General features: G+C 37.1%; 1 long non-coding RNA gene and 1 other non-coding gene across 2 annotated transcripts; one reads left to right on the plus strand and one right to left on the minus strand.

The window, feature by feature from the left end:
* The first annotated feature begins 18,950 nt into the window (after positions 1-18,950).
* Positions 18,951-21,899, plus strand: LOC132060780 (uncharacterized). Its single transcript, XR_009416024.1, has 2 exons — positions 18,951-19,103; positions 21,512-21,899. It is a non-coding gene; the product is annotated as an uncharacterized LOC132060780 (long non-coding RNA).
* A 105-nt stretch (positions 21,900-22,004) lies between these two features.
* On the minus strand, positions 22,005-22,076 carry TRNAT-UGU (transfer RNA threonine (anticodon UGU)). The gene has a single exon. It is a non-coding gene; the product is annotated as a tRNA-Thr (tRNA).
* Between the last annotated feature and the right edge of the window lie 4,155 nt (positions 22,077-26,231).

Below are 26,231 nucleotides of genomic sequence, written 5' to 3' on the forward strand. Positions count from 1 at the left end.
GTGTCCAGTAGAGTCTTGTTTATGGGTGTGAAGCGCGCCACACTTATAAACAGGAGGTTGCAGGCATTTAGGAATTATTAACCTTTCTTCTTCATCATAGATCGTGCGATAGAGCCATGGTATAAGAATTTCCCTTATCTTGTCCGTGCGTTATTTTTTCGGCGATGCCTGCGAAGAGAAAAGCTATAGCAGCCCAGAAGGGTAAGACAGTTGCAAGTAGGAGGACTGAGCGGGTACCGCCGGCAGATATAGAGGAGGGCGAGTCTCAGAATGAGGTTTCATCTCGATCCTCTCATACTCCCCCCATTTCAGAGGAGCACGGAGGAGCCTCAGTTCCAGCTCCAACAACCCCAGTTCCTCCACCAGATGCCTCAGTCCTGGAGATGAGAGCGGCCATCTATTTGTTGACCTAGTTAGTCACCGCACTGGCCCAGTGGAAAGGTACGAGTGATGGTGATAGGGCTGTCAGTGCCAGAGCCCGTGATTTCATTAGTTTAAACCCTCCAAAATTCTTTAGGTTAAAACCAGATAAGGACCCACAGAACTTCATAGATGGGATGTTGAGAACATTGTGGGTAATACATGCTTCGGATGTTAAGTTGGTAGAGCTGGCCTCCTATAGATTACGGGATGTTACGGTTCATTGGTATGCTATTTGGATGTCTTCTAGAGGAGTTAACGCACCTCCACCAGTATGGCAAGAGTTTGTAGATGCTTTTCTCTAACACTATTTGCCGCCAGAGGTTCGACGGGCCCAAGCTGATCGATTCTTGAATCTTTGACGAATCTTTGATAGGGAAATATGAGTGCCCTAGAGTATAGCCTTCATTTTAATTCTCTGGCCAGGTATGCTACAGCCATAGTAGCTAATATGGGAGATCGCGTACACCGATTTATGAATGGGTTGGGGCCACATTTGATGGATGATTGTTTGACGGCCTTCCTTTAGGAAGGTATGGATATTTCTCGCATTTAGGCCCATGCCCAGAATTTGGAAGAGCGTTAGCGACAACAGAGGCGCGAGCGTGAGTATGATAGGGGTTATAGTAAGAGGGCTAGATCCTCAGGTCCTGTTAGTGAGTTTAGAGAGGGTCAGAGGTAACAGTATTCTAGGCACTCAGGCTATTCAGCGACTAGTGTACCTCCACGACTTGCGGGCTAGAGATTTGATCGACCTATTCACTGCTCCGGACCGAGTCAGGGTTTCAGAGCTTCGGGTTCTTAGTATTGGGGTGATTCAGGCCAGCTGAGACCACTTTTACCACGATGTACTCAGTGTGGTAAATTACATTGGGGACCGTACAGATTAGGTTTAGATGTTTGCTATGCCTGCGGTCAGCTAGGCCATATCATGCGCGACTGTCCATCGATAGGTTGTAGAGATAGGGTCCAGCCCACAGGATCAGCAACTGGTTCTTCATTATTTGTACGCCCTCCGGGGAAAAGCTTACAGACACCAGCAGGTCGTGGTAGAGGTAGAGGAGGAGTGCCCAGTTCAAGTGGTCCTCTACATCGTATCTGTGCACTGACTGGACGATAGGATCTTAAGTCTTCTCCTGATGTTGTCACAGGTATATTATCAGTCTCATGACGTATATGCATTGATTGATCCATGTTCTACAGTGTCATATATTACTCCCTATATTTTCGATCGTATTAGGGTGAAACCTAAGCCAATTAAACCTTTTGAAGTGTATACACCCGTTTGTGACCCAGTGATAGCTAGTCGGGTGTACAGAAATTGTGTGGTCATAGTCTGTGACTGTTGCACCATGGCAGATTTGATTGAGTTGAATATAGTAGATTTTGATATTATTATGGGTATGGGTGACACAACATCTCCAAGAAGTTGGTTTATTTCCTATCTCAAGGAAAGGAAGATGATTGCTAAAGGTTATATTTATCTTTAGTCCGAGTTTAGGCTATAGAAGCAAAGTCGCCAACTCTTCAATCTGTCTCTGTAGTGATTGAGTTTCCAAATGTGTTTCTAGATGAGCTTCCAGGCCTCCCACCAGAGCGAGAAATTGATTTTGCCATTAATGTGCCACCGGATACTAAGCCAATATCTATTCCTCCTTATAGAATGGCTCCTGCAGAGTTGAAAGAGTTAAAGGAGCAATTGAAGGATTTGCTTGAGAAAGGCTTTATTAGGCCTAGTTCGTCGCCGTGGGGAGCACCTGTGTTATTTGTGAGAAAGAAAGATGGCTCCTTGCGAATGTGTATTGATTACAGACAGCTGAATAAGGTGACGATTAAGAATAAATATCTGCTCCCAAGAATTGATGGTTTATTTGGTTAGTAACAAGGTGCCAAATGGTTCTCAAAAATATACTTGAGATCGGGGTACCACTAGGTGAGAGTTAGGGAGAAAGATATTCTGAAGACGGCCTTCAAAACCCGATATGGTCACTTTGAATTTTATGTCGTTCGGATTGACTAATGCACCGACGGAGTTCATGGATTTAATGAACAATGTGTTCAAGCCATATCTAGATTCATTTGTGATTGTATTTATCGATGATATCCTGGTATACTCTCAATCCGAGGCAGAGCATGCAGATCATTTACGTGCTGTCCTTAGAGTTCTTCAGGCTCGGGAGTTATATACAAAATTTTTAAAATGTGAGTTATGGTTGAATTTTGTGACTTTTCTGGAGCATATAATTTCAGCTAATGGCAGTCGAGTGGATACCCAGAAAATTGAAGCTGTGAAGACTTAGCCGAGACCTAAAACACCTACGGAGGTTCGTAGTTTTTTGGGCTTAGCAGATTATTATAGAATATTCGTAGAGGCCTTTTCTTCTATTTCTGCACCATTGATGAAGCTAACTCCAAAATAAGCTAAATTTCAATGGACGGATGCTTGTGAGAATAATTTTTAGGAGCTGAAGGATAGATTGACTTCGGCCCTGGTTTTGACACTTCCAGAAGGATCGGAGGGCTATGTTGTTTATTGTGATACTTCAGGCGTGGAGTTAGGTTGTGTGTTGATGCAGCACGGTAAAGTTATTGCTTATGCTCCAAGGCAATTACGAAAACACGAGAAAAACTATCCAACCCATGATCTAGAGTTAGCTGCTGTGATTCATGCATTGCTGATGTGGAGGCATTATTTGTATGGTGTTCACGTTGATATTTATACAGATCATAAGAGTCTTCAATATATTTTCAAGCAGAAAGAGTTGAATTTACGGCAAAGGCAATGGTTGTAGCTGTTGAAAGATTATGATGTTAGCATTCTATATCATCCAGGGAAAGCGAACGTTGTATCTAATGCTCTTAGCCGTAGATATATAGGTAGCTTATGTGGTGTTCAACCAGAGAAGAGAGAGTTAGCTCGTGAACTTCAGCAGTTAGCTAGCTTGAGAGTTCGGTTAATGGACTCGGCCAATATGGGAGTTACCATTCAGAATTCAGCTGTTTCATCATTAGTAGTTGAGGTGAAAGAATGCCAGTATGAGGATCCCATATTAGTTCATTACAGGAATACACTTCCTCAGAATAAAAAGTCGTCCTCCGAGATTTCTGCAGATGGAGTTCTCAGATATCGAGGCAGATTATGTGTTCCTGATGTGGCGGGATTACGTCACCAGATTCTAGAGGAAGCCCGTTGTTCCCGCTATTCTGTTCATCCGGGAGCGACAAAAATGTATCATGACCTTAAATCCATATATTGGTGGGACGGAATGAAGAAAGACATAATAGAATTTGTAGCTCAATGTCCTAACTGTCAGTAGGTAAAGATTGAGCATCAGAAGCCTAGGGGATTGTTACAAGCTATAGAAATTTTGATTGGAAATGGGAAGTGATTAATATGTATTTCATTATAGGCTTGCCCTGTTCTCAGCTTAAGTATGATTCTATATGGGTAATTGTGGATAGACTTACGAAGTCAGCTCATTTTCTACCAGTCAGAACTACATGCGCAGCTTAAGATTATGCAAAGCTTTTTATCAAAGAGATAGTATGACTCCATGGTGTTCCAGTATCTATTATTTATGATAGAGGAGCACAGTTTATAGCTAATTTCTGAAAGTCCTTCCAAGAAGGTTTGGGGACTCAGGTAAGTCTTAGCACAGCGTTTCATCCACAGACTGATGAACAAGCTGAGTGCACCATTCAGACTCTCGAGGATATGCTACGGGTATGTGTGTTAGATTTTAGAGGTAGTTGGGATGATCACTTATCGCTTATAGAGTTCTCTTATAACAATAGTTATTATTCCAGCATCCAAATGGCCCCGTATGAGGCTTTCTATGGGTGCAAGTGTAGATCACCAGTTGGGTGGTTCAAAGTGGGAGAAACTAAGTTAATAGGGCCAGACTTGATCCAGCAAGCTATGAAAAAGGTCAAGCTTATTTAGGATCAATTATTGACAGCTCAGAGTCATCAGAAATGTTATGCAGATAATCGCTGACGAGATAGAGTTCCTAGCTAATGACTGGGTATTCTTGAAGGTGTAGCTGATGAAGGGCATCATGAGATTTGGTAAAAAGGGGAACTTAGCCCTTGGTATATTGGGCCTTTCAAGATTGTACGCAAGGTAGGCCAGTTGGCTTATGAGTTAGATCTACCTCTAGACTTGGAGTCAGTCCACCCAGTTTTTCATGTGTCAATGCTTCGTAAGTGTATTGGAGACCCTTCCAAAGTTGTACCTTTGGACGATGTCCAGGTCGCCGAGCAATTATCCTACGAAGAAGTTCCCTTTCTATTCTAGATACGCAAGTTCGGAGATTACTAACCATAGATGTAGCTTCAGTTAAAGTTCTATGGAGAAACAATAATAGGGAAGAAATGACTTGGGAAGCTGAGGAAGATATGAAGTCCAGGTATCCATATTTATTTCCATTCCTAGAGGAGGTTCAAATAGAGCCACCATTGCCTTCAGGTACATAATGCTTTCTTTTTGTAATTTCTTGGTCATGTGTGGCCATTATTGTTGTTGTTATTGTAGCCCTATGAGGCGTTGTATATTTTGGGTTGTTGTGACAGGACGGTAGTGGCATATTACAGGGGAAACTCTAGCGAAATTTTTGTAGAATCCCTAAGAGTATAACATTCCAGGACGAATGTTCTTAAGGGAGGAGGAATGTTACACCTCAAAAATTTTATGTCATTTGCATTGAGTAAGCTAATGCAAACTCAAAGTGGACATGAAGCCCTTATAAGGCTAAGGAGGGTATCTAACTATTATACCCCATATTTTCCATGCTGAGTTTCGCCGTAAGATAGCTAACGTGAAGTTAACAAGTGAGGTTGTTGTCAAGGTTGTAATAGGTTCTACATGATTATTCCATATATGCTGGAGTTTAAGTTGTGTACAGCAAGTATCGGAAGATTGGAGGCGAAGTAAACCAAAAAAATCTGAGTATTGCAGCAGTGCAACTCGACGGTCAGGTCAATGGACCGTCGACTAGTCGACGAACCGTTGACCCAACCGTTGAAAAACTCTAGGAGATTCTGAGGCTTCCGTAGGTCGACGGTGGTGAGTCGACGAACCGTTGACATGTCGATGGACCGTCTACCCGACTGTCGAACCGCAATCGGTAGAAATTCTCTCTCTCCTATATATATTAAAAGGCCATGACTTGGATCATTTATTTTCATCAAAAATCAGATCTTTCTAGATCCTTCAAGCTCTCTCTACACTCTCCACTCATGCATACACTTCCTAAGCCAAATTCAAGTAAAAGTCAAGCTTTGAAACCCTAAGCTAGTCTATGGGTGTTGATGATCTTTGCTCCTAAGTTAATTTTTATGGTGGTTTTGGTTCAAAACAAGGTTGGGGAAATTTAGGGTTCTTCAAGATTATGGTATGCTCTCTCTTCATTCTTATGTTAAGTTTATTTGGAGATTAATAAGTCATAAAAGTGAAGGAAATTGTGGGACATGGTGTGGGAGTTGTTGGTTGTGATTGGAATTTGAAAGCAAGTTTTGGATTGTTTTAGGTGCAAATTGCATATATTTTTCCTAAATATGGAAGCTATTGATGTTGTTATTGTTATTGGGAGTTGTTTTGTAATTTGGTGGAAGTAGACAAAATAGGGGAAGCGTTACCCAAATTTCACCAGCCTGTTAGCTACACTAGTTTGAACTTAAGAGTGTTTTCAAGACTTAACCTTAGTATGAATCCTCTTAAATGTAGATTTTGCGGACTTTGGAGGAGAATGTAAGTAGTTAAGAAGACTTAAAGGTATGTTAAGGCTAACCCTTTCTTTCTAAAGGCATGATTTCCTTATTATGATTCCATCTACGACATCCATAATGTCCTATTTCCTAGAATAAGTTAGAAGCTCATGACTTTCAAGATTCTTATGGTAGTATTCATAAGAGTTCTTTATAATGATGACGATAACGATGATGATGATGAGGGTGATTCCATAATAGAAATCGGGGGTTTACCGACTTTCTGTCATCCCGATAGAGTTGGAATGCTTCCTTTGGATACTCATGTATGTTATATATGTATATGGCTATTTTCTGACACTGAGCTTATATGGCCGGGTACGATTCTATTGTGCACACCACTGCAGTTGTGTATAAATAACACCGAGCCTTGTTATGGCCGGGTACGCATCACACTGAGCCTATATGGCCGGGTACGATAGCATTATATGTTTATGTATGAAATGTTTTCTTTAGAAAAAGGTCAAGTATGCATGACAGTCGCCTTATGAGGTATAATTTGTTCTGTGTTATCTTCATGCTTTCATCATGTTGTTATTCATTCCTTACATACTCAGTACATTATTTGTACTGATGTCCTTTTGTTTGTGGACGCTGCGTTCATGCCCGCAGGTAGACAGGGAGACAGACCAGACCCCTAGGCTGCTTTATTAGTGATTGCATAGAGGTGCTCTATTTGATCCAGAGCTGCAGATAGTTGGTCCTATTCTTTTGTATACAGACTTTGTACAGACTTGTGCATGGCGGGGTCCTGTCCCGTCTTTGTGATAGTACATATTCCATGTAGAGGCTCCTAGACAAATGTACATAGCTAGATATCCCATAACCTTATCGGTCTATATTTTGTATATCACTTTTATGTAGCCTTGTCAGCTTGTATATATGGGCTTGTTTAATGATGTTTATATAAATGTGCCTATGTTCGATGGAACTTGTGTCTTTCTGGTTCGTGGTGAATATGAGTCTGCCATGTGGCTCACCTAGATATGATCATGAGAGTATGATAAGAGTTGCTCGGCAGGTTAGTTCCGGGTGCCCATCATGGCCCTCTGGTTGGGTCGTGACACTAACAATTCTAAGTACATACCTCAAGGTTTCAGAGTCATAAGAAGCGGCGGAAGTAAGTTTGTAGAAAGATTGGAAATTGAGTCATGTTTTGGGAAAATTTCGGATCATTTGAGCTATACATTGCTTAGCTTTACCTTGAGGGGGAGATATAGGGCCCCTTATATGGTTAATGAAGTTTTATACAAATGCCAAGAAGGTTCCATAATGTTTGGAGGTCAAACGAATCGAAAAGAACGCGTTTTCGCGAAAACTGGAGTTTGTGGACCAATATGCAGCCGCAAATTGAGTTTGCTGTGCAGCATATTCGCCTCAAACTCACCCAATTTTTTGGTCTCACTGCCCAACCTCCTCCCCAAGGAGAAGAGGGGAGATGCGGCAGCATATCCATTATGCTGAGCCGCATCTTCACAGCAAATTGATTCGGGGAAGGGGGGGGGGGGCGGGGGGCGGGGGGCGAATCTGACCCCTTTTTAAGTTCTAAAAGATCCCATTTTCATATATACCTCCCACACTTATTTCCCCATATTATTAGAGGGTTCTTGAGAGTTCTTGAAGGTTTCATAATATTCCAAAACCTTCCATACCATCAAGAGAGAAGATCAAACATCAAAACCTCAAGAAAATCTATGGAAGGTGATTGTTCTTGTTTCTCCCCAGGGTGGTGATGAACTTGATCTTGGGAGGAGTTGAGTAAGCTGAAGTTCTTCTATTATAAGTTATGTTCTCCCTATTATTCATATGATTGAGTTGATATAAAGGTTAGTCACTCTTGGAAAGGAAAAGAATTAAATTGGAGAAGTCATAAAGTGTTGGACTGAACTTGGTGACTATGAGATGAACTTGAAAGGGGATTTTCGATAAATTTGAGATTAAATTGAATATAACTTCTTGATTATGATATTGTGGATGTTATTATTGTTATTTGCTTGTTGTTTTGTAATATGGTGGAAGTTGATAAAATAGGGGAAGTGCTGCCCAAATTTCGTTGGCTCGTTAATTACACTCGTTTGAACTTAAGAGTGTTTGCAAGACTTAACATTAGTATGAATCCTCTTGAATGTAGATTTTGCGGACTTTGGAAGAGAACGTTAAGTAATTAAGGAGACGTAAAGGTATGTTAAGGCTAACCCTTTGTTTCCAAAGGCATGATTTCCTTATTGTGAATCCATCTATGATATCCATAATGTCCTATTTCCTAGAAATGCTAGAAGCTTATGATTCTCAAAGTTCTCATGATATTGTTGATCTTGTTCATCGTCGTTAATCTCATCTTGTAATAGTTGACCCTCTAAGGAAAGATATAGGGATAATGATTATTCCATAATGGTAATCGAAGGCTCACCGACCTTATGTCACTCCGATAGAGTTGTAATGCTTCCTTTGGATTTTCATGTATGCCATATATGTGTATATAACTATTTTCGACACCGAGCCTATATGTCCGGGTATGATAACTATTGTGCACACCACTGCGGTTGGGTATGGACAACACCAAGCTCTGTTATGGCCGGGTATTAATAACACCGAGCCCTGTTATGATCGGGTATGGTATCATTATATGTATATGCATGAAATGTTTCCTTTAGAGAATGGATAAGTATGCATGACAGTAGTCTTAAGAGGTATGAATTGTTCCCTTTATCTTATGTTATCTTCATGCTTTCATCATGTTGCTATTCATGCCTTACATACTCAGTACATTGTTCGTACTGACATCTTTTTTGTTTGTGGATCTTTGCGTTCATACTGCAGGTAGACAGGAGGACTTGATCCAAGGGCATCCTCATCTATTCTTCATCAATGATTGCATAGAGGTACTCCATTTGATGATCCGGAGTTGTAGTTTAGTTGGTACTATTCTTTTGTGTACATACTTAGGCATGGCGGGATCCTATCCCGTCTTTATGATATTACATTTCCATGTAGAGGCTCGTAGATAGATATACATAGCTAGATATCCCATAACCTTATCGGTTTATATTTTTGTATATCATTTTGGCAGCCTTGTCAGCTTGTACATATGGGCATAGTTAATGATGTTTATATAGACGTGTATATATTCGATGGAACTTGTGTCTTTTCAATTCGTGGTAATTGGAGATAGCCATGTGGCTCACCTAAGTATGATTTTGAGAAGTACGATAAGAGGTAATCGGTTTGTCAGTTTTGGGTGCCCGTCATGGCCCTCCGGTTGGGTCGTGACAGAACCCCAGCTATCTTTGAACATTTCGGGATTGATTCGCGCGTGCTTGTTGTTGTTCATTCATTGCTCGTCTATTTCGGGAAAAGACATTTATGGTTCTTGTCTTTTTTTTCTTTGAATTCAAACGGTAACATGCTCTTTTTTCTTTTTCCTTTTCGATTTGTTTGCTAACCTGTACGAATTCAAGGAATCTCCAGCTTTCTTATCCTTGAATTGAATTTCAAACAATTTGGAAGTCCCACATCGACTCAAATTGCTAAACCCCTAACATTTGGGGTCCTATAAGTAGAATTCTAACCTCTTCGTTCAAGGGGATGGTTTTGGACACCCACAAATGGGTTTTTTTTTACACCTTAAATGGTTTTTTTCACAACCACAAAGAGCTTGAACACTTAAAAGTCGACCAATCTTGGAAAATTTCTCCAACCGCCTTGAGTATTAAGAATATTCTCGCTCAAAGTTAAAATTATTGGTCTCGTTTCCGTCCGTCAAAAGCTGGTTCGGGTGAAAGGATGTTCGACGACTCTCGCACTCCCGTCGCTGCTCAGCAAAAAGGTAATCTTCCCTCTCGTCTTAATTTTTTTTAGTTCTAGGTATTTAGTGTCATGTAGATTAACTTAGTTTCATTTTGTTGTATGTTTAGATTTGTGCTATTTATCTCATTCTGCCTGCTATTTGTATTTGTGCATTAACCATAGTATTAATCTAGTTTGATTAGAGTATTAGTTTATTTTGTTTTAAAATTTCTTCAAATGTTTAAGATGTAAAACTTAGCATGCCTCAATTGGTCACGTGGATATGCTTAATCAGTTCTCATTTTTAGTTCATGTTTTTTTTTTTCTTGAAGTTTTATTATCTGTTTGGTCATTAGCTGGTTTAGTTACAAGTAAGATCAGGTTGTTGTTTTGTAACAACCCGTTTAGTCGTTATAGTGTCTTGACCCATTTAACCTTGTTGACCCGTCCCCAAGTCCCTTTAGTATGATCTATGACTTAATGAAGTCATTGGGTTAGTTTCCGCACGGTTCGAGTGTGAATTGAGTCATTGATGGAGAAACCAGTTAAGTAAGCCAGTTAGAGTTGACCATGGTCAACGTTGGGTTAGAATGACCCCGTGTCAATGTTTTGGAAGTTCCAAAATGTTAATATAATGATTTTGAACTTGTCCACAAGTTTTGGTGAGGTTTCAAAGAGTTTCAAATGGGTTTGGGTTTTGTCGCGCTCGTATTCGGTGTTTCGTCGGAGGTCTGTGGATAGAAATGGCTCCAGATTGATCATCTGACCATTGTTATGGGTGAGGTTTGAACCATTAGATCCGTATTGAAATTACGAAGTTATAGGAAAAAGAATCGTCGCGTTTGGCCACTGTATGAGGGAGTTATGCCCGTTTTAATGCGGACTGTTCCAGCTGGCCACTGGCAGCAACCAAAGGGGCGCTATAGCGGTATTGCTGCAGCGGCCTGGTGAACGCTACAGCAGCTGATGGGGGGAAGAATGCCCTACTTTAATCCCCCAACTCCTAAACATTATTCCCAAGACCTCAAAGTCAGTTTTCAAGAGAGAAAGAGGCAAAATTCATTCCATTCTTTGCTGAAAGCATCTTGGAGAATAAGTCCCCATCTTTATTTGTTCCTTTTCTTTTCTTCTTCAAGTTCCATGATTATTTAAGAGGTCCATCAATAGTGGGTGAAAATCCTAGAACCCTAGAATTAGTAAACCTTTAAATAATTGGTAGGTTGTTGATTTTGTTGTTGATTAATTATCTAGAAGTATGGATTATCACATTCTAGGAAGTGAATTTGATTTATTATGGTTGAAATTGCATGTTGAGACTTAGGGTTCTAATAAAAATGGAAATTTTGATTTTGTCCTAAAATCTGTTTGGAAGGGTAAATTGATTAGAAACCCGTGGATTGAAGGTTAATGATTGTAGAGATAGAAGTTATGATAAATTCACCATTAAAGGATGGTTTCATCCATTAAAAAGGGGTAGAAGTCAGTGGGTCTTCTTTCCCAAATTGTTGTTCTTGTTTAAATACATGATTTGTTGCTTACTTAGCATCATATTGTTAGACTTTGACCATTATGAGGCGCTTCGGAAATAGAAGACTTGTGTGCAGTAGTTCATGGCTCCTGTTCTGCATTCGAGGTAGGTTATGGCTTACTTTAGTTAGACTTTGATTAGCGAAACGTATGTATTGTGTAGAATTGATGGGAGAAAGCATGATTAGGTCTTCGGACATGGTGTTTTGGTTGGATATTGCTAGGTTGGTATGACTTCGATTTTGTGGGCTCGTCGCCATTACTTTTTGTACTGAAATATGAGGTGTAGTTGTATTCATACTGTGGCGATTCGGGATGGATTTCTATTAGGTTGATTGTTGTTAATGGTGGCTTGTTACCCTGTTAGTGTGATTAGACTCATTACTTAAATTGTCGTGTTGTACTCAGTTCTCTCTTATTGTGACATATATTATCGGAGAAAGGAAGGATAATGAGTCCAGGCGTGAATTGTGATATAAACTTATGATAGTACGTAGATGAACACTTGATGTATGATTTATTGTTGATGATAATATATAGAAAAGTGGAGCTTCTTGGTGATACAAGACTTAGTTGTGAGGCGTACTTGCTATATGTGGAAGTAAAGAGGGACATAGACTCTTATGTTGGCTGATACGGTTTGTATGATTCATTTCATGGTTGAGTTGATCCAAGTCTTGTTATGACTTGTGGCTTTGTGACTTGTACTTTCACTGTTGTTTTATTGGTTTGCGTTGATTTACCATGTTTACACTCATTTATACATTCATACACTCATGCATGATGGAAATGGTTTGGAAGACTTGTGGCATGATGCCTTGTGTTTGATATTGATATTGCTAATTGTTCATAGTCCATACATACTATGAACTGGAATACGTTAAGACATACATTGTGATGTGAAATTAGTGAATAAGTTAATATAATCTTCTTGTTGAACTTGTGATACTATTTGATACATGGTGCTTGATGAATTGATCATTGAGAGTGATGTGACAGTGTTACTATACATATGAAAAGGCACATTTGACCGAGGGTGAGGATGTGGCCTAGTTATGGGCTCATGGTCCGAGGTCAGTTCCGGAGACGAGAGGTATATTGATATGGCCGCGATCGAGGTTCTTTCCGGGGTGGAGGATTTATGACTTGGGTCTGAGGAGTGGATCCAGAACGAGGGTACATGGACACCATGGGTCCCCTGTAGGTCATGACTACTAAGCTATGACATCAGTAGCATGTGTGTACAGTGTGTATTTGGCCAGGGCATTGCATTACATTGCATTGCACATCATCATATTTTGCATTGCACATCATTACATTTTATTCTGCATTATTATATGGCTCGTTGTTTCTGATTTTGGTGGGTTTTGAAAGCTATTGTGGCATTGATATGATCATTGACTGAGTTAAATTGTGGATTAGTGACTCTACCTAGGGAAGGAACTTGGACTTGTGATTATAAGGTGAGATTATTGAAACTTCACAGACTTGTGGTTTAGAAGTTTCATCTTAGGCTGTGACTCCGTAATGGGATATTCTGTGACTTGGATTTGAGTGTTTAGTGCCTATCTGTTTATCTTGTTGATTTTATACTTATATGCGTGAACTAATCTTAGTCGGCCTATGATGCTTACCGGTACATAGTGTTTGTACTATACTACATTGCTGCACCCTTTTTTAGTGCAGATTGTGTTCCAGAGATTTCATCCAGACTACATCTCTAGCTTGAAGCTAGTTTACTCGATCAGATCCGAGGGTGAGCTTCTATCCATGCCATGCCACCTGAAGATCTCTCTTTCTAGATGTCTATTTTTATTCCAGACATTATTTGTTATTATATTTGAGATATACTTCATTCTTTAGACATTGTTAGTTAGAGTCCTTGTGCGATGAGTTTTAGATCTTGGGGGTGTAATAGTTAAGACTTCCGCACTTATATCATCTATTAATTATGACTTGTTTTATTTATTTATTCATTCACATGATCATTGATTGCTTAAGTATAAAGGATTAAAGAAGTTAAAATTAGCTAATGATTAATGGGTTAACGGGTACTAGTGATAATAAGGTAGGTGCCCGCCTACTAGTGATAATTGCCATTAACTTGTTGTTATTCGTTAACCTGCTATCACTATTTGTAATGCCATTACTTAAGTATTGTACTGGTAGTTGTTAATTAATATTGGTTAATAAACTATTAGAACTAGTTAAAAGTATAGGATAAGCGGGAATGTTCATATGAACATATAGTGTTATGAGGTGAGAACTTTATGGTGTTCATCATTTATAGGCTCCCCACACCCCAAAATACTCAAAACAGATCCATATTCCCCTTCCTCCTATATGTTGTACCTTGCTTTAGCCACAATACTTTTATTTGGTTGAGTTTTGAACAAAAGGGGAATTAGATATGCACTCCCAAATGGAAAGTATGGCTAAGGCTTTAGTCTTTTTCTCTGTTTTCTAGATGACTTTTCTATTCCTTTGTGTACTGCTTGTTTGGTTTGAGCCTACAATCTTAATCTATTTATGTGATGTGTTTGTTTAGTCTGTACCGCTTAAGCTCCCTATTCAGTTGAGTTTTGAGAAGAGGATTAACTAAACTTCAAACATACTTATATGTATTCCCAAAACAGAGAAGAGAATGAGATCATGTACTCCCTCTTTGGTTGCTTTGTTGAGGCTTGGCTTATTCAGAAGTGGAGATGAGATCTCTCTTATGTTACAAACCGTTATTTTATAGGTTTTATGCCTGAATTTTCTATACTTTGTTCATCTATCATTGTCATTTTGATTATTGAGACTATTTGCTAGTTGGTGGGACTTAAAAAAATTAGGCTTTAACTTGGCATCTCCTCAAATTACCCCTAACTGAGCAAAATAGTTTTGGTTTGATAAACCTTGGATTTCCCTAGCCTATTATGTCTATCTAGTGATGTTGCTCCGTTATTATAAGTGATGATTAAGACTCATATGTCAATGTAGAACTTTGGTTTTCTAAGAGAGTGAACTAGGATAAGCGTAAGTATAATAGCTTGTCATGAGTTCTTTATTTGAACATGTAGAATATCTTTATCATTATAATGCATGTTTCCTTTTTCCTCTTTTTTTGGAAACTGTGTGTTTTAGATAAGAAAGTATAAATGTTTTGCTTGAGCTGAATCTTGAAGAGTAGAAGGTCTAAAGACCCTATGCTTTTAAATACAACCTTCAACCAGAACCATCCCTCCAAATAATATCTTTTATTTTCTGTCTCTAGCCTAGCATATGGCTGTCATTAGTTAGTATCATTCCTTAAATATGAGCATGACTAATTAGAGATGGGGATATCCATTTTGAATATCATCTGAAGCATGACTACAGTCTTCATTCCTTTTCTTTCAAGCATGATGATAGTTTTAGTTTGGATCTCTTGAATGAGTGAGAACTTGGGAAGAACTGGTTTGCCATTTACTGGTTTCTTGTTTTCAGTGTTCTTTTCTTCCTTGTTGAATTACTTTGGTCGGCCCAGAATTGGTTCAATATTTATAGTACTAGGAAAGCTTTGAAACCTTCTTTAAACATAGTGGAGACTTGAAGAAGTAAATCTTTATACTTTGTCAACTTTAAATTTATGGGTACTTTGGCCATAATGAGAATATGTGGATATGTTCATCTCCTCTTCACATCTGGAAACTAATACTTTAGTCCTCTTAGACCATTTCAAACTTGGGTGTTATTGTGATCTTTGACCAGTGAAATATCCTATTTTATATGAACTTGTTAAAATTCCTTTTATCTCCAAATACTCATTCTTCACCCTTCTCTTTCTTTGAATGACTTGGGGGGAGTTCCAAATCCCAACACTCAATGATCTTTCATGAGGTAAAGCAACTATTGCTTAAGAGGGTTGAAGTTGCTGTTACAATTTGGGGTGTTTACTTTAAACGAAATAGCTGCTGCTTTGCAAGAATGTGCCTGCTGCCCCGTTGTGTTAATGTTTTCTTGCTGCTGCACTTTCTGAACTCAAAGTACTACATTTTGGTGAATTAATTGTTGGTTTAAAACCAACAGATATTGCACTTGATGTTGCCATTGTCATGAGAAGTTGTTGCTGCACTTGACTATACTTCATTAATGTTATTGTTGCATATCGCGAGCTTGGGGATGTATTGGTTCCTATTCTTAAGGCTAAGTACTGCTGTATTTTTTAGCCTAACTATTGCTGGTTTCTTAGCTAAAAAACTGCTGCAATTTGGCTGCCCTGCTAAGGATGTTTGTGGCATTCTTTAGCTGTTATTTAGCTGTTGTAATTGCTCCAAACAGTTGCTGCAAATCTTGATCATTTACACCCTTTTGGGAGGTGTTTTACTGCTGCAGTCTGGCTGAATTATTGCTGCACTTGAGGGTTGAATATGCTCATCTGGGCTGTTACCTTGTTGCTGATTATCTTTTTGCTACTTCAATGCAACTTGAGAAGTTAAAAAGAACAGATTGCTACACTTGGTTTTTGGGAACTGATGCTATGATTGCCCCAGTTCTGAGCTAAGTTACTACTGCTTTTGAACTTTGCTGTTTGCTGCTATGTCCTCAGCCTATTTCTGTGTTGCTACATTTGTGACATTACTGAGAATGAATAAATTGCTACACTTGGTGAAAAATCACTGGTTTGAATATGATACTACACTTGGACCCATGAAAAAAAATGATTTTTGAGGCCATGCCTTGTCCGGAAAGGTTATCCCTCGGTTTTGACAATGATGATCTCATAGTGATATCACGAGATAGGAACCAACATGCGCTTGGCAAGGCAACTAGAATGGCCACTAGTTTGCAACCGCGACATGATTCGGGTTCCTTTGCCATATTCGGAACCGTGAGTCTGAGCCTCCGTAATCAAAGCTCTCAAAGTTTGATACGAGTCCGAGGGATATTATTATTTATGTTCTTAAACTTCACCCCACGGGGTGGCATATCATTTTGACTAACTAGTTTCCTTTTCATTGTGCGAGGTACCAATAAAACAAGCAGGGAAAGCAAAGCTTAGGGACGAAGTAAAAGGATCGGATGCTTAGAGCTTCGGACGAAGATTAGAAAAGTGTGGGATTTGGGCCCAAGGCCGACAAAGCTAAACTTTCTTCCCTTCTTTATTTTTGTATAAAACATGTTTATTTTATATGTCTATATTCACTTTGTATGAACATGCTTTTTTGTTGTAAATATTTGTATAGATATTGAAACCCTTATAAGTTGAAACCTAAGATTCAGGTAGATGATATTTCAAATTGTATCCGAACGATAAAAGAGTTGTATTCCATGATTAAAGTAACTAAAAGTGAAAGAATGTTTTCTTGTACAAAAAGTTGATTATCTTTGAGTGTATCTTTAAAAGTACATTTCATAATTTGAGAAACTTAAGAAAAGAAAGTAAAAAGAAATCTTTGGGCTAGACCCAATTTAAAAAAATTCAAATGAATGAAATTTCCTTCGAAGCCCGAGTTTGGGAAAATTGTTCTGAGGATACGGTTGACCAAAGAGATAAAGGGTGGATAATGTGTGAATTAATAAAAGACTATACATATACATATACACATATATATTTTCTTATATACAAACACATGGCATTAGTTTTAGACGGGATACACCGGTATACTATTCTTATAAATAAAAGGACAATATTATTTTACCCGAATATTTAAATCTGAACTTAAAGTACCTTTAAAGGGAATTTATGTAAAAAAAAAAAATTAAAAGCCAAAATAATATGCCATGACAGTATTTTTATACAGGAAACTAAACAAAACAAAAGCAGTTCGTACAAAATCACACATTGAAGCTCGAAGGTCAACCGTATAGTACAGATCCTTAATACTAGGGTGCCTAACACCTTCCCTAGGGGATCACCAGAACCCTTACCTAGAACTTTGGATTGCGAAGGCTTTTTCACTGTATATGAATAAATCCTTCGAAACTGGCTTTCCTAATTTCCTAAAAATTAGGTGGTGACTCTTTTAAAACAAAGTCCGAAAGAGCACCAAAGAGTTTGAAATACCTTTCCAAGCGCTAACCCCGCCCTCAAAATGCCAACCGTAACATCAACTTACCCAGGTTGTTACAAAAATGAAAAATTTTAAAAGTTTTTTTTCCTATTCCCATTATTTAGTTTATTAGTGTTGTGTTAAATCCTACTATTAAAGTATAAGGTTGTGTAGATTTAAACAATTTATTAATGCCTAAAAACACTTTAAATAGAATTACCAATTAAGGAAGATTTATCGCTAGCATACAACCACAACGCAACTTATATATATATATATATATATATCCAAGATCAAGAGACAAACAATCAACCAACTTATGTACAATTATTCTTCATTTTCTTCTTCTTCAACCCTCAAAAAAACATGTTATGAATGCAAGTAGTGTTTAAGGCCTTCAAAGTAGAGATGCATTGAATATTCAAGTGTCATCTACAGCTTCTAAACGTGCTTTTAGTGATGGAAGGTTTCAAATAGGACAACACAAGCACTCGTAGGCCGGAGACAGTAAAAATTGCAATTTTATTTACATATTGAATTAGAGCGGAGCGGAGAGGTGCTGTCAACCAGAGATCAATGAAGAAGACGACTATAATTACAATGAAATCCTATCGAAGGAAGTCGGAAACGGCGTTGAAGAATTTGACCAATAAATCCTAATTTCAACATAAGATCCACAAGAGATTGTAAGAAAGTTAAAAAAGCAAAAAGTATGATTGCATGTGTAAATTATTCTTAAAATGTATTTTACTATGTATTTGCAACTTTTAAACTACAAAACAAAGTTGCAATTTTGAAATTTTAAAAAATAAAATTTCTATTAAATAAAATAAGAGGTTATTAGCCTTGGAATTTTTTTTTAGGATCTTGTTCAAGTATTTAAGTGTTTAAACATTTTTTGTAATTAAGTGTTCAAGAAAAAGTTCCAAAAAATCCCCCAAATTCCTCTTCCTGTTTCATTGGCCAGTCTTGATTTTGCACATGTAAAAGTAATAAATCTAACAGTTTCAATTAGGGGTGTTCATGGTTTTGGTTAAAAGACGAACCAAACTGAAAATCAAACCCAACCGATACTTTTTTCGATTTGATTTGGTTTGTTTGTTTTTTTTTTTTTTTAAACCAATAATATTTGACTTCCGTAAGGACTAGCCAGTCTTTCTTGCGCCATAGATACACAAAGTTTCAAGAATCTTTAGCTTTCGAGTACTCAAACTTACGTAGAATAAATCATGAGACGCTATATAGTTAAATATATTTGACTTGTTCTAAGTATATTTTAACGAACTGATGCTACATTTGCTTAGCAAAAATTTTGTCACTTTTTTTTGTTTGCTTAATGTGAAGAAGTAATAGTAGAAAAAGAACGAAAGTGTATATATTTATATATGGTTAAAACCCGAATAACCGAACAAAACCGATAAATCTACTATCTACTACTAATATATAAGAGGGGATAAGTAGGCTCCTCAGGGTCAACATGTCTGTTTCACCACGAAGGCAGTTCGATCATTTCACGTGCTTCTACTTATAAGTGAGCTCTTTGTGCCTATGTTAGCAGCTAAACATGTGTTCCCCCAATTTTGCAAGGTAGAACCACCGCTTCCCTCTTCGTATATCTCGATTTCTAGTAGAGATAGTCAGGAGATTTTTGTATTGTCTGTTTTGCTTTGCGCTTCTGCTCACTGGCAATTTTTCGAACGCACTGCTTGATTTTTCTCCGCTTTGTGGTTCATTTACCTATCACTTATTTGTATTTCTCTCTCCACTGTATACATTTTCTCTTATTCTTCGACTTGCTTGGTACTACTGATTCACCTTTACCAGCTTTGTGGTGAGCTTAGTTCGTACTGTATCGATTTAATTTATCATTTCTTTATTTTCTGTTATGATTTTTGTTATTTATATATTTTTTGTATGATATTGGCTAAATTGTTTGGAGTAAAGTTTTTTCTGTTTTGTGGGTTTAACGTTTAGAGTAGACAAGTTATCAAATAGATTACTGAAAAGGACGATGATCCTAATGTGGAAAAAGATTGTTTTTACCCATGAAAAATGCTAAAAGAACAGATTAGCCCATGGATGAATAGAGGAAGCCCTCTTGGCAAAATTATGTAGACAATACTAATTCTATATGTATGTGTTTAGTTTCGTTCTTCTTCTTCTTCTTCGACTTTGTTAGTATTGCTGATTCACCTTTGCAATGATTTTGGTAAATAATCGTAGATGATGTTTACATGAGTCGGGATATTTGGTTATTTTTTCACCGCTGCACTATACATGTTTGACAAAATTCCTTTTCCAAGTTGGAAAAATCTGAAGGTTAGTATACTGTTATCCGAACCAGAAATTGATTAGAGGATCAGTAGTCCAGTATGATAAATTTTAAGCCTAACAATTAGTTGTCCAACATGATTATAATCAATTCTTGCAGATATAAAATTTAACCTCAATTCCAGTAACAACTGAGTCGACTTCTCACATTCGATGACATTACATATTCATGTATATCAGAATTGTTATTGCAGAATGCACTATCGTAGCAAACACAAAGTTGATTCTAATAAAACTATCTAACAGATTATAGGATGTCAGGATTTGCGGGCTATTGCATAGGAGCAGGGTTTATCATGTGCTCACCCGAAGGGTAGCGGCTGCGGGTTCTCTTGTCATTAAAAAAAATATATATTATAGGATGTTAGTTGATTAAATCATAAAATTAATGCTCTAATTAAACAGCTAATAATAGGAACTTTTGTGGAGTACCTTGGATTCTAAACACAAGAAATGTTGAGCATTAACTTTGTAGCAAATGAATGACACCCAACTCATAAACTTAGTCTTAAAACTTAAGAAATTATGACTTTTGACTGACAGAGCTAAACAATTGTATTGCTATCAGGGAAATGAATTTGAGAACTCTGTTTGCGTTAAGTAAGCTCAAAGTACCTCTTTATTTTTCTTAGTACTGTATTCAAAGTATTAAACTGTAGAAGGAAATGTGAGTGCTTTCTTTAGGAAGAAGATTATATGTGACCAATTAAAACTAGGAAGTACATTCAATCTCTTCATGATTCTTACTGCTGTGATGCAAGGTTTGTTTAGCTTTTTTAAAATCAGCATGCTATCTTCTGTGTTTGTTCAAACTTTACAGCTTGTTCGAAGTTGTTACGACAGTAATTTGTCTTGTACGTTGTGAGGAATATCTACAGCTTTGAGTAGCTCATGCGCTTGTTTAATATAGTTGAAGAAACATTAATATGCCATAGCATGTTCCAATTACCTCAAACAGTAAAGTAAACTAATCTCCTCTGTTGCTCTGCAGCTACCGCGTATTCTCAATATATTTAATTGAAATAAATGATGTGCGTCCTGAAATATTATGTATTCTGGTTTGCGGCAACAAATTTTTAGCATCCTCAATTTGAGACCATTTATCGACAGGAAATATAGAGTTTCCTACGAGCATATTCAGGGTGATCTCTGTACCGTTTTGCCACTGCATGACTAGAAATTATTGCACGCGTGTTGGTGGAGCATTTATTTTATAAAGGTAGCACTTGTTACATAATTTTTCCAATTTTGGGATAAGAAAGGCTTAGTAAGTTTTACCTAAAGAAAAACGTTAGGATTTTCGATGAGTTTATGCACAGTCAGATGGGATTGAACTGTTTCTTCAGAGAATTATTGTGATAGACAATCTGTAATTTACTTCCTTGTGGTGTTAAAGTGGTATATGTTGCCTATATCCCTTCAGTGATCAGAACGCTTTTGATTAATATGTGATATTAGCTACATCATCCATTTGTCAAGAATCCTATTCAAAGTTTTCATAGACCATTATGCCATGGTTTAACTTACTTTTAGGTAGTTCCTGTTATTATCGTAATTAGCAAACCGAGACTAAAAAGTGATGTCATTTCACCTTATATTCTGGAGTGCTTTACTTATATTCTGAAGTGCTCTATTCTTCTCTGACTTATATACTGTTCATACAGTTTTCACGGGTTTGACATCACGATTTGGAGGTTCTTTACAAGACCAAGTATTATATAATGTAGGGAACTTGAAATCTCCTTGCCATCCCTTCATCAAGCAGAAGGATGGCTTTTTGAATTCTCGAAGGGATACTTACATATGAATAGATGGGATGAACCAACTAAACAACCTTTTCAAGAAGCCAGGGCAATATTGTCTGATTTTGTTCCACTATCTCCTATTGCATTCAACAATTATAAGCAAATTCTTAGCTACGAGCCTTTACTTTTTTCTTTTAGTTTACACGGATAAATTATGCATAGTAGCATATTAACTGTGGATTCCCTAGCATAGTACGACGACGTTCCCACTAGTATATATTATATTTGTTTTGGTTTGATTTTAACATTTGAAAAACCGGCAAAATTGATTTGTTTTTAACCTAAAAACTGACCCAAACCGTGAACACCCCTACTTGCTGTAAATAAAATGAAAGAACAAATATAAGAGAAATGCCCCCATGCAGGATCGAACTACAGACCTTCAGTTTACAAGACTGACGCTCTGCCACTGAGCTATAGGGGCAACTTGTTAAAGGGTACTGTTCATATTTTAAAATTACCAATGTTTCTGTGTTGAGTACTCACCCAAATTGAACTGTATGGCCAAATAAATTGTTTAATTTTTTTTATTTAACTCCGTTTTAATTTGCGCTATCATTTTAGTTATGAGAATTGTTGTTTTAAACTTTCTAACGATAACGTCCTTACAAATTTAAGCATATTAGAGTTATTAAGAAATTGAAGAAAAATAAATTTTTGTTATTTCAAACTTTATATCTCATTTCAAAGAAAAGCATGAAACAAAATCTCCTCATCCTTTTTACAAGAAAATGTTAATCCCTCCGTTTCAAATTGTTTATCTTACTTTCCTTTTTAGTGGGTTTAAAAAAAGAATGTCTCTTTCCCTTTGGCAACTCTTTAATAACATGTTGAAGATCACAAGATTAAAGTGCATTTTGGCACATTCGACATATCTTTAATTAACAACTAGAAGATTTAAAAGTCTTATTTACTTTCTTTAACTTCGTGTTGAGTCAAAATCAACAACAACAACATACCCGGTGTATTCCCACAAATTAAAAGGGGTCTGGAGCTAGTCAAAGCCTAATAAACAAATTAAAACTGATGGAGTATTATATTATTCAATAATACTCTTGAGCCTAAACGTGAGTCATACCATCTTGGGGCTTAATGTAAACAAGCTTTTTTCAGAATTAAATCAACATTGATTAATCCACTTTTTGCAAATATATTCCAGCACTCAAGAAAATATAAGGTATTATAAGTTACGATACTTGTTATTAGGGGTGTTCATGGTTCGATTTGGGAAGGTTTTTGGTTAAAATTAAAATTAAAAGTTATTCGTTTTTTCAATTATTAAAATCAAATATTATACATATTTATCGTTTGGTAGTTATTGATTTAGTTCGGTTTTTTGGTTTTTAAGAAATTTGATGGTGTTTCTTCTTTCTCTTTGTCCCCCACAATTAGAAAAGACTTTTCATTATTTGTCAACACTATCCTTTTAGTATGGTGGCTGTCCTCTTGATGTTTTCAATCAATTGGAAGAACACCCAATTCAAACAACTAACAACTCGAAAAATCCAATTCCAAATTGAAGCTTTGAACAACCTTGGTGGACTTTTATTCTTCAAGTTTTCGATCCACTATAAATCGACCAAATTAAAACCATAAAATTGGCACTAATATTTAATTTTTTATACAGGGAAGGATGAAGATAGGTGTGTGGCAGAAAAGCACCGATTTTTTCTTTGGATGAAGAGAATTAAAGACCTACTTATAGTAGTAAGCATTGCTCAAGTATATAATCTATCTTAATGATTATGTATCTTCAAGTTGGTGTCTTGATGAGTTGGTAATGATCTTAGATTGTAAAAAGATATCAATGTTTGCATTTCTGCTCATATTTTACTAGTTGGATCCCTCTAATGTTAGAAACAGAAGGGAAGAACTGAGAAGATGAGAAGGACAACGCTGGAAGATTTAAAAAAAAAAAGCCGATGGAAAAAAGAAAGAAAACCTGTTAGAAGTAGGTTGATCTTTAAGGTGGGCTACCGCATGAAAAGTAAGCTCTAGTTTATTTATGAACTGAGCCAATCCGGGTAAACTACTTAAAATATGGTCCCAATTTGGTTGTAATCTTATGTCAAGTAATGTATAGAGTAATTATTCCTCCTAAAATTTAGCGTTAAAACATGAAAGGCTCGATCTAGTTGTTACATTATTCCCACCTAAAATTGTATCTGGGCTGTCAAACAATTGTGCATATCTTTTTTGCATGTCCGGGTTAGTCCCCCGAGTTGCTTCCTCTGTCACATGATGTTTCCAATGCACTTTCACCAAATCTATCTCCAATGCACTTTCACCAAATCTATCTCCACTTAAATAAAATGTTGGATGTGTCCATGCTCCAATTTGGACTTGAAACTTTCAAAGACATCAAAAATTATGTCGCACATTTTATTGACTTAATCAAGCCAATATTTAGTCAAAAACTCAATATTTAGCCACTATTTGAAATATAATTGAGACAATCACTTTTTAAGGCGGAGATAAAGTCTAGAAAAAATATCCCTAGCTGAAATACAAAAATAATCTAACATTCGGGTGTTGGAGTTCAAAATTTTGACAAGTAAAACTCCAGCGCAATGTGTTAGAGTTCGAATTCAAGAGTCGAATCCCTGAGTTCACAACTATAAAACTAGGGGTGTTCACGGAAAACTTAACCAAACCGAAAATTGAATCAAACCAAAGAAAAAAACCGACACTTTGTTGTTTTGATTTTTATTCTTTGTTTCAGAACCAATAAAATTTGGTTGGTTTTGATTTTATGCCAAAATTAATCAAAAAAGTTAAACCAAATAACTTGTCTTTGAATCCTTCAATTATTCATCATTGCTTAATTCAATTATCGTCAATACATCTTGGCATATTACAACTAGATCTTGAGTTTTTTTCACAAAAAATCATTGTAAATTTTTTTATTGTGTTCCTTGAAAATGGTTAAATTCCTGAACAATGCATACTAATTTTTGGAGGAAGCTACATATATAATTTGATTTTATATATATCAAATCCTTTTAGAGTAAACCAACCTAAATCGAGCAATGAACATCCCCGTATAAAACCATGAAATCAATGACTTGTTGTAACGACCCATTTGGTAGTTATTGCATTTTTACCCTTTTACCCCATTGACTTTTCCCCTAGCCTCGTTAGAGTGTGTTTGACTTGTGGGGATGGGAATCACCGTTCTCGGAGAGATCAGGCGAGCCTTGTTTGATTTTGAGGAAATTAGAGGTTTTAAGTTGAATATGTAAAACAAAAAAAAATCTTTGACCAATAGTTGACTTTTGAGTAAACGGACCGTTTTCGAGAATTCTGTCAATTTCATGAGGTCCGAAGGGTCGATTATGACTTGGTGGGTGTGTTGTTCGGTTCCTGAGGCTTTCGAGAGCATTTTGTACCATTGGTTGGAAACTTTGGTCATTTGGGGGTTGACCAGGTCAAGCAGACCTCCGTTGAAAATTTTGAAGGCACAGGTGAGTTCACAGCACATTTTTTCATATGTTTGCATGTTCAGTTTGTACCCGAGAGGTCTCGAATGGATATCGGGATTGTGACACCTCAAAATTTTTCCGTACTTGAGTGACGAGTAGAACGATGAAGAGCTTGAGTATATGATGTGTTGTTAAGTTGGGAATGGCCAATCATGAATTTTGTGGAAATAATAAAGTTGCGAAGATTTCCCAGCCAGTGGTTGTATAGTGCACAATACGGCCCGTAAAGTGATTTACGGACCGTATAGTGCGATCGTCCTCCAAGCAGTCAAAAATCTCAACTTTCTGTTTTTCTTAAGCTTAAATACGTGCATGGAGGACGGACCGTAAACTAGTATACGGTCCGTAAACCGTGGTTTTACGACCACTGCATACCCGACGACCGTTCATTAAAAATCGCTTTTTGTGATTAATATAAGGGACCCTTTTCATTCTCATTTCATTTCCATACTTCACCTCCACACTTCAAGAAATCTCTAGAGAGTTCCAAACATTTCATCCATGAGAATCCATAGAAATCAAGGATCAACAACAAGAAATCAAGAGGATCGAGTGGAGGAAACCATTAAAAGTCATCCACATCAAGAAATCCCAAGAGAGATAAACTAGGGTTTTGGTGCTAAGGGTGAATCACCACTCCAAGCTTGTTCCTCTATTATTTAAGGTAAGTTTCGCTGACCTTTACATGCTATTTGAAGTATTTATAAGTCGAGACTCATGAATTGTAGAAGTGCATAACAAATGGGTTATCAATGGATGAATAATGTCATTATTGGTTAGTAGTTGGCTCGAGTCATGGAAACGAATATGTTGATGATATAAATGTGTTATAAATGACCTATAGACATGAAATGAGTGTTGGATACGAAAGAATACGACGATGGATTTTTAGTCATGATTATGGGAAATTGAGGTGAATCATGAAATGCGAATCATATGAATGAATGATGATTGTTGTTAATCATATTGTGATGATTGTTATGAATGTTGGGAGTTGATATGGAATATGGCGGAAAGTAGTATAAACAAAGGAAGCGCTGCCCAAATTTCTGTAGCTTTAGTAAGTACGTTTTTACGATGACATAGCTAATATCGAT

Source organism: Lycium ferocissimum, chromosome 6, assembly GCF_029784015.1.
Source record: "Lycium ferocissimum isolate CSIRO_LF1 chromosome 6, AGI_CSIRO_Lferr_CH_V1, whole genome shotgun sequence".
NCBI classification, from domain to species: domain Eukaryota; kingdom Viridiplantae; phylum Streptophyta; class Magnoliopsida; order Solanales; family Solanaceae; genus Lycium; species Lycium ferocissimum.